The sequence below is a fragment of the Mytilus edulis genome, chromosome 3, assembly GCF_963676685.1.
Source record: "Mytilus edulis chromosome 3, xbMytEdul2.2, whole genome shotgun sequence".
Taxonomy (NCBI): domain Eukaryota; kingdom Metazoa; phylum Mollusca; class Bivalvia; order Mytilida; family Mytilidae; genus Mytilus; species Mytilus edulis.
In genome coordinates this window covers 58375149-58385743 of record NC_092346.1, presented here as the reverse complement: position 1 = coordinate 58385743, position 10595 = coordinate 58375149, and positions in this window count along the sequence as shown.

The following is a 10595-nucleotide window of genomic DNA, read 5'->3' as shown; positions in this document are numbered from 1 at the left end:
TTTATTTCCTGACCTGAAACCTGTACACTTTGAAAACTGGGGAAAAATAGAATCCGTCATAATTTTTGACCGGGTGTTTGTGGTAAGACTAACGATTTTAAAAGATATCACTTATATACAAATATAGATACCCTATGCATGATGTGGTATATATCTTCTTCCTCTTGATAAAGGATGCTCGTTTGTCATGTTTTGGAAATTTTGTCAGATTTTCGGAATCCTCTGCTTTTATCCATTTGAGTGCCTTAAAAAACTTTGCCCATTGACCCCCAATTTTTCTTTTTGTAAATCTTTTACATGTATAATTATAAGCCATCTGTAAAAGTCTTAAAATCCTTGTTTTTTTTAATATTTTTTGAGTACTTAATAATCCCCTATCAATATATACTAGTGTTATGAAAAGCTTGTTATTTTGAAACTGAGTAGCAAACCTCCTTAAACAGACGAATTTATTATATTGATATGCGAACAGATTTTTAACTACATTACCAACCTCTAATAATTTTCTACTGACAATTTATGTCAAACTAAACCCCATACTGAACAATACATTACATATATAGATATAGGAAGATGTGGTGTGAGTGCCAATGAGACAACTCTCCATCCAAATAACAATTTAAAAAAAGTAAATCATTATAGGTCAATGTACGGCCTTCAACACGGAGCCTTGGCTCACAACTTACAACAAGCTATAAAGGGCCTCAAAATTACTAGTGTAAAACCATTCAAACGGGAAAACCAACGGTCTAATGTATATAAAATTAAAAAAAAACGAGAAACGAGAAACATGTATAAATTACATAAACAAACGACAACTACTGTACATCAGATTCCTGACTTAGGACAGGTGCAAACATTTGCAGCGGGATTAAACGTTTTAATGGATCCAAACCTTCTCCCTTTTTCTAAAACAATAGCATAACATCACAACATAGAAAAACACACGATAAAATATCAATTGGCAGGCTTAACTCAATCAAAAAACGTACATTAATACACTATGAACGAATAAATTTGATATATGTTCCATAAGAATTCGTACTTTTGATTGGCTGTCAAAAATCGAGAGGCAATCCAAAAATATATTTTATTTCTCAATCAAATGCAACAGTCTTGACGGCGCGTTCTTCTCATTACACTGTCATAGCAATGCATAGAAACAAACGAACATTTTTGTATATAATTCTAATAACTTCGTTGTACCATAAAAATGTTATTCTAAGAATTGAATGCTTCTTTTTGTATTTTATATTGTAGTATATGAGCGCTACTGACTAAAGCAAATATATATATATTGATATGCACCAGGATAGACCTTAGAAGTTCAATAAAATTACAAACAGAATCAAATGAAATGCAAATCTAGGGAATCACAATTTTAGCAACGATTAACAATGTAAAATTAAACGCTTTCTTATTCTCATATTTACACCGTTTTTATTTTCAAATGATTTCTCATATGACTGTCTCCTCATTTTTTCTCATTGGCCTGCATGCTTGTAGAAATCAATAAGTAGCTCAGTCAATTGGAATTATTTGGCTTATTCGTACATTATTATGCGCAACTTATGAACATATCTTGATTTGCTCCGTCGTCCTTGTTTTAATGTCCGATAAACTCGTCATAGATACCAGGATTTAAATTTTGTAGAACTGTTTTTATATTAACAAAGATAACGGACAAAGTAAAACAATATCAGATTTCGTCTGGTTTGTTTTTTAATACATATACCTATGCACTTCTATGCACAAATTATCAAGCATTATCGACAACTAGCAAAGAAATCTGTTTAAATTCGTATTCGTCTTAAAAGAAAGGTGAAAGATACCTTAAGGACATGCAAACTCATAGTCGAAAATAAGCTGTAAACGCCATGGCAAAAACAGAAAGAAAAGATCAAAAGATAAACAACACAACAAAACAAAACATAGAAAACAAAAGACAGCAAAACAAACTCCATAAAATCTTTAACTTACAGGTATGGGCTTGATTCATTGTTGAAGACCGTACGGTGACCTATAGTTGTTAATGTCTGTGTCATTTTGGTCTCTTGTGAACAGTTGTCTCATTGGTAATCATACCACATCTTTTTTTTTATATAAGTGTAAGATTTAGCTTTTTGTTGAAAATCAAGATTTAGAGACAATAAACCCAGTAATAAATACCTTGTTCCTTTACTTTGATTAAGTCAAATGTGTGTATGGATTTTGACAAAGTATGCTCTTTTTCCATTTATTGCAAATACAAAAGACCTTCAAAGGGATATACAAAAAATGTCGTTTGGAAAAACTGTTTTGAGGAATTGTTTAATTGGATTTCAAAATAACCCTTTCTAATCGAAAAGAAAGGATGTATCAATTCAGTAAACGAAATCTCTACACACACAAGGGTAAACTTTTTTTTATATTGATCATAAATTTCGTTAGCGATCAAAAGTCAAACGTTTGGAAGACCAAATATATGAAACGTTGAGAGCATCTACACCAAAAGGGTATACAATAAGGGCAACAGTAGTATATCGCTGTTTGAAATTCATTAATCGATTGAGAAAAAAAAACAAATCCGGGTTTCAAACTAAAACTGAGGGAAACGCATCAAATATAAGAGGAGAACTTTGATACAACAGAAGCAAAACACTAAAATGTATCGACACAGAAATTAACTATAATATCACAATGGCCATTTTCCTGACTTGGTATAGTTTTTTAAGAAAGAAAAATGGTGGGTTGAACATGTTTTGTTGCTCAGTCAAAGATTAATGTCCTCAATACGATAGAACATATATTTCAAATACCAAAATTGGTAATACTTTAATTTAAAAGAGTATGACCAATTTCACCTGCTTCTTTAACGGATCTTAAATCGAAAATCGCCGAAACGAATCGGAATATTAATACCAATGATCCAGTATATAATTATCCTACAAATATAAAAGCATTTGTGTTTTGAACATAAATCCTAAAAATTCAGAATTCAGAATTTTTGAAACATACAAATGAAGGTTATCTCCCCTAACTAACTCATGATAAGATCCAACATCAAATGTGATCGTAGTATAAGACCTCCGAATAAGCCTTTCACATGGTTTATGAGAAAGTATGATATTTTGTTGGCAGCAATTTTATCTAAAAATGTATATTTCAATCAAACCAGTTCGTAAGGTAGTTTTATCTATTAAAAAAAAAACTTGGATGGATTTGGCAAGTTTGGTATATTTCTATCACTTATGTAGTTTGTTTTCACATTTCCTAATCCGTATATTGTTGAATGTTTACTGCTGAACGCGATTCTACTGACCATGACACTGACTATGACACTAATAATTACTTTTTAAATTTCACTGATTATCAAAATCAGGATTGAGGAGACGGCATAATGTATTTACACATAGAACAAATAAACAAGGGCAGGGGGGGGGATGACTAGTTTCGAGAATATTCTGGGTTATAATTACCTTCGAGAAACAAATCTGTTACTTTCAAAAACTTAACTGAAGATGATGGCTTAAATATGCGCGACAGAACTGATGCTACCAGAGACTGTAAATTATTCCCGATATCTACACGCAAACAAAACGTTCTTAACCCAAAGCAAAGCAAACAATTAGAGGTACAATGAATATATTCAAGCAGATATCAGTGTTATTTTGAAAAACATTGCGAAATTGATTACTTGGAATATTGACCAAAATAATGGTTTCCATGTTTCTGATGCTAATAGAGAATGTGAAGATTTTACGATGACCATAAGACTAACTAAGCCATAGGCACTCAGGAAGACATAAACATGCAATATGAAGGTAAAATGCATACGTATAAATGAACGACATAAATGTACTAGTAAGAAATTATTACGGAATGGATGAAGTAAGCGGACAGAATGCAGACATATCCACCAAGCACAGGGAAAGAAGCCAGGTTACAAATACTCATGAACGGCAGAGACGTGTAAATCGTACACCTTGAAGTAAATGGAACAAAACGACTCATACATGCAGTAAAGGTGCTTGAAAAATGTTCTGAAGTTGGATCCGGTGATGTGAAACTACACCGTCCGAACAACAGAAAAACGGGTATCGACATCAAGGGAGCAAGATGTATGTGATTTCCGACCTTGAGTTCCAAAAAAAGTTATCATAAGTAAGACATAGTATATTCTGGATACTAAGATGTCATGTTGAACTCACATTTGTTTTAAGGATTATGATGGTAGTTTCATGGCTCACTTGTAACCACTGAACAGGTCAACAAAAATTCGACTGTTGTGTACAAAAATAGAATCACAAAAATACTGAACTACGAGTTAAATTCAAAACGGAAAAGTGCTTAATATAATCAAATGGCAAAATCAAAAGCTCAGAAAAATCAAAAGAATGGATAACAACTGGTATATGCCTGACTTGGTAAAGGCTTTTTCTTATGTAGAAAACGGTTTATTAAACCTGGCTTTATATCTAGCTTAACCTCTCACTTGTATGATAGTCGCATTAAAGTCCATAATATTGAAAACGATGAGTGTACAAAACAAACAGACAGGTAAAAATATGGAAAATAGGGGTACAGCAGTCAACATTGTATTCTAATCTTAATCACCATAAAAACAAACGCATATATTACAAAGAAGCACAAAAAGGCATATATACCATGCCTTAATGATTTCATTCAGAAGGGGAAAAAAGTGATACTGCGTCTTATCTAAAGGAAATTAATAAAAATAAAACAAAACAAAACAAATGTCTACAGAATTTGATTTTTTCAGTGCAATAAGAATTGGGAATCGAGCACCACTCTAAATGATGTAGTATATTCATATATGTTAATGAAAAAGCTGCTATATTTGCTGACTGTCAATTGACATTTTTACCTATATGTCTGTTTGTTTTGTTCCCACATCATTACCAAGGTAATTGAATTTTATGAACCTGTCATACAAGTCAGAGGTTTAGCTAGCTTTAAAACCGGGTTAAATCTACCATTGTCTACATACGAAAATGCCTTTACCAAGTCATGTTATCCATTCATTTGATGCGTTAAAGATATTGATTTTGCCATTTGATTACAGACTTTCTGTTTTAAATTTTAATCGGAGTTCGGTTGTTTTGTTATTTTACTTGAAGGATCTCCAGACAAATAAAAAATAGATACTAGCAAGATAAAAATGTATAGCAGAGAGCTGCAGAAACATTCAACTCGAGAGCAGAATTTTGATACGTCCAGTGAAAATAAAATTCGTTACCGCAAATGTGTAAGGAACTACAGTTATGATTTATGTTTTGGAGAATTATATTTAAAAAAAGAAGATGTGGTTTGATCGCCAACGAGGTAACTCACCACAAGACACCAATTGACACAGACATTCACATCTAGCTATACTGAGATAAAGCATTTGCAGAATTACAATATGATAGTAAAAGCATGTTGTTCATGGTCTGTCCTTTTGTTTTGTCTTAATTCAAAGCAAAAAAGATTCATAATCGCTGATGTGTGTCGATTACCGACAGCTAAATGAAAAAAAAGTATTACAGATATGTATCCGATTCCTCGGATTGGGGATAATGTGGATGCTTTATATGGATCTCAGTTGTTTTTCTCACTTGAGTTGGAGCCAATTCAAACGATACACCAAGCAATATAAAAAAGACTGTGTTTTCAACCCGAAAACAGCGGACTTCGTCATTTTAATCAATGCCATCGAATAAGAAAATTTAAAATGAAAGATTAAGAGTCGTCACATTTAAAGTGGATGTAAGCGAATACTAGCATTCGTGCGGCATTCACCAAAGACAAAACCATATCTTCTAAAAATGGCCCAACATGAAAAATATGAAACATTTCAATTAAGAAAACTAAACTAGAGTTTGTTAAAAATAACAATGTGACTTGATGTAACGATATTTCCCGTTGTCTAGTTACTGAGAGAACGTTACAATCGGGTATCAATCAGGCAGTCTGTAGAGGATAGTATAGAGTACAAGAGCATGACAGATAATTTAGTTTGTCGGTAGAAAAAACATACAATACAGTTAGTTTTCAAACTAGAAGTAGAAAGAACTAGATCTTTCTCATTTACGAATTTGAATAAAGGTATTTGAATTAGTATATTGTGTTTCACTGACCTTACGATTAGGTATTAGCTCCTGGTTGAAGGCCCACGGACGTTGGTCCATTGTCCTTTATAGCCACGTCATTTTAGTGAATAGTTTATTCATTATCTCACACCAAAAAGTTAAATAAGAAATATACCAAACTGTAGGGATAATTCAAAACGAAAAGTCCCTTATCAAATGGCAAAATCAAAACCTCAAACACATCAAACAAATGGAATCTTAATCACTATAAAAATAAACAAAATATGCAACTAAGAAAAGCAAAACGAGATACAGACAAAGCATGTTAGCAAAAACGAAAGACAAGAATACAAAATATGACCACAGAACAATAACCGGACATACAAGTAACGAGCCTCCTTATTTTCATTTTATGGAATTGTATGATTTTTGTTATTGTGGTGTAAAGTGTTGACCAAATCAAGTTTGAAATTGATGATACTATTGATACAAGAAGGACTGCTTCATACTTTGATATTTTCCTCAATATTGACACAGATGAACGACTTCACACGAAATTCTATGATAAACGGGAAGATTTCAACTTCCCAATTATCAATTTCCCATTTCTCAGCAGTAATATACTCTGTCCCTTCGTATGGTGTTTACATATCTCAATTGATACGTTATGCGAGTGTTTTGGTAAAGGTAATTAATCACCCAGTTCATTTATTAGATTTTAGTTTGGGTCAACTAAATTTATACGATGTATTAGGTTTGCAGTTTGATTTAGAAGCAACACCGACATAGCTAGATAATACAATTAATTATCTAATTACTACCACAATTTGATTTTAATTAGTATTGTAATTTTCATTGTTATTGATAAATATAATTTCAGTATTACAAACCTAATCTTAAATTCTGTCCTATCCTATTTTGGAAACATTTCTTCGAAATTCAAATGTGACGTTACTTTGTAAGTTTATCGCTTTGGCTAACTCGGCTGTGAATTTTTAAGTGCTGGTTAGGCTGTTTTATGTATCCGTTTTTATTCTGTAGTCACCCCATGGGTTTTATCATGTATTTCTATTATATAGTCATTTTATGAAAATTTACTGTTACAAAAGTATGAATTATTCTAAATAATAATGGTGTTCTTATTCCAGGCAAAAACCATAGCCGTAGTATGCACAACTTTTTGGAACTTTGGTCCTCACTGCTCTTCAAGTTTGTACTTGTTTTGAGTTTCGAACTTTTGTCATCTGATCGTCACTGTTTGGTCTTGTGTGGACGAACCGCGCGTCTGTCGTATTAAATTTCAAACCTGGTTCCTTTTGTTAGCTATTATTCGTGTGTTTCCCTGTCCTATATGTTCTCACATTTATTTGTATTGTAGTCATGGCATGTAATGTTGTCATTTTAATGTTAAATTTTACATTGCCTTAAAAGCGGGAGGTTTGGCATGCCCACACAACCAGGTTCACCCATCATGTTTTTCTTTAAATTGTCCTTTCAGGAAAATGGCCATTGTTATATTATAGTTCGTTTCTGTGTGTTACATTTTAATGTTGTGTTTCTATTGTGTCGTAGTTCTCCTCTTATATTTGATTTGTTTCCCTCAGTTTTAGTTTGTAAACCGGATTTGTTTTTTTCTCAATCGATTTATGAATTTCGAAAATCGGTATACTACTGTTGCCTTTATTTGCATGCCGCACTTTCCGCGTGTCAAACTAAAAATGTGCGCACTGTCAACCAGTTTGCAACTCTATAAAAAATAATAAGGTTTTTATAGTGTTGTAAAATCGTTGGAACTGATAACAAGTTCAGTCATGGATTATTATTATACATGTGTATTTATATGGAAATAAAGTTTAAGTGCAATGTCTCTGCTAATCAAAATAATGGAATCTTATGAAACTTCAATGCAGCAGTGTAAATGAAAGCATACACAAACATACAGGAGTCGGATAATCTAGCAAATACTGTGCCACCCCTAGTAACTATAATCTTCTTTTTAGCCAAATTCATACTTTCATCAACTCGACTTGATCTGTATCTATAATCAATCCTCATTCTACATTATACTTATCATAAAGTTCTTAGCAACTAACGCTTCGAGAAATCAAAATAAATATTTTATTGACTTTCAAGTTACAAATAAAAAAAATTAAACAAAGAGTTGATAAAAATCATAAATATTGTAGAGATATTAAATATTTCAACTTATTTAGTATATATTCGGGAAATAATGATGGTCAAACAAATCTTAATCTGCTTTACATTTGACGAATTTCTGGTTTCCTTTTTTCGTAGAAAACATGATAAAAATCTTTTGACAATAATATTGATTTCCTTGGTATAAACTCCTGTCAGTTTCCGTAGATAATCATTTTTGCTAAGTTTTAAATAGATATACAATTGAAAAAAAATCCGGTTTCCTATTTTTCAAGATTTCATGATAAAATTTTAGTTTTTAACTCTACTTAATTCTGGTCATGAGTTCTTGTCTAATTCCTAATACATTCATAGTTCGATGTTTTAAATAGTTTTCATAGAGAATATTATAAAAGATTTTGCTACATCAATAAAACATTTATAAATTTTCAGTTTAAAAAAAAATATTAATATTAACGATGATTTTATCGCTCACTCATCGTTTATCATCATTTTGACTTGATAGACTAAGTGTTGCCTGAATTCAATTTCGATAGTACAATGCAAATTTGAAATTAAAATGACAATGCCTTATAATACTAAGGCTTTTCTACCTCAGGCATAGATTACCTTAGCTGTATTTGGCAAAACTTTTAGGAATTATGGTTCTCTATGCTCTTCAACTTCGTATTTTATTTGGCCTTTTTAACTTTTTTGGATTCGAGCGTCAATGATGAGTCTTTTTGTAGACGAAACGCGCGTCTGGTGTATATACTAAATTTAGTCCTGGTATCTATGATGAGTTTGTTTACATGTTTACTATGCAAAACATTCAGTCAACAAACGATGACTGAATGTGCAGGCACAAATATAGAAATAAGAAATCCCGATGCTTATACAACAAGAACTACCAACTGCCTGTATCAGTCTGCTTAGGTCTTAATAAAATTGCATACCACGGCTTTGTGACGTCAATGACTTAATATCTTTAACCCAGGCATATCACCGACGTCATAATGAATGAATCGACGTTGATAAGTTTGACCAGAACCTATCAAGTCAACCTACAGATTGCTGGTGAAAAGAAGAAACTTTGTTCAATCATAAACAAGAATGTGTCCAAAGTACACGGATGCCCTACTCGCACTATCCTATTCCATGTTCTATGGACCCTGAAATTGGGTAATAATCTAATTTGGCATTAAAACTAGAAAGATTATACTATAGGGAACATATGTACTAAGTTTCAAGTTGATTGGACTTCAGCTTCATCAAAAACTACCTTGACCAAAAACTTTAACTTGAAACTCCCTCTTTCATTTTCTATGTTCAGTGGACCGTGAAATTGGGGTCAAAAGTCTAATTTGGCTTTAAAATTAGAAAGATCATATCATAAGCAACAAGTGTTCTTAGTTTCAAGTTGATTGGACTTCAGCTTCATCAAAAACTACCTTGACCAAAAACTTTAACTTGAAACTCCCACTTTCATTTTCTGTGTTCAGTGGACCGTGAAATTGGGGTCAGAAGTCTAATTTGGCTTTAAAATTAGAAAGATCATATCATAAGCAACAAGTGTTCTTAGTTTCAAGTTGATTGGACTTCAGCTTCATCAAAAACTACCTTGACCAAAAACTTAAACCTGAACGGACGGACGCACAGACCAGAAAACATAATGCCCCTCTACTATCGTAGGTGTGGCATAAAAATATGTAAATACAACAAGATATGTCTATCAACTATTGAAATTTTTCACCATGCTCAATCAACATAAAGCTTCATCTTGTGCTCGCAGCTGATATTTTACAATATCAATATGCAGACAACCTGATTACCGGTTCTTATTAATTATTTGTGGTCTTCCTGATTTATTTGAATGAAAAGTTCATTTCCAAATCTGATTTTACTTCCTTAAAAGACTAAAACTATGATTTGTTTTCTTTGCTGCTTGATCAATCTGTTTTTGGTGAAATTCTCTGGTTTAGTATCATACATATACTCATATTTGATGTGTTCCGTTTTGGATATTTTAAATAAATTTCATAAAATAATAAGCTGTGCTTTTTCTTTAAACCTGTGCTCCATTTTAAATGGTAAAATTTTATTGCTATTTTTCATCCATTATTTTCGACAATGAATCTACCCAAGGACAAATATAATCTTTTATTGGAATGATATTGTATTCTTTTACTTATCTGGTTTAGTTTCAAGCATAAACAGAGAATTGGTGACTATCGATTTTAAAATGTTAAACAAATTTCTCAGAGCTCTCAAATAGTCCTGCTAAACGTTTGCTTTTTTATGAAGAATGTGAAACATCATATAATATCTCAGATTTCATCAATTCCAAGCTCAATGAAGTGGCTAAGAGGATAAAAATCAGTTGCTGTT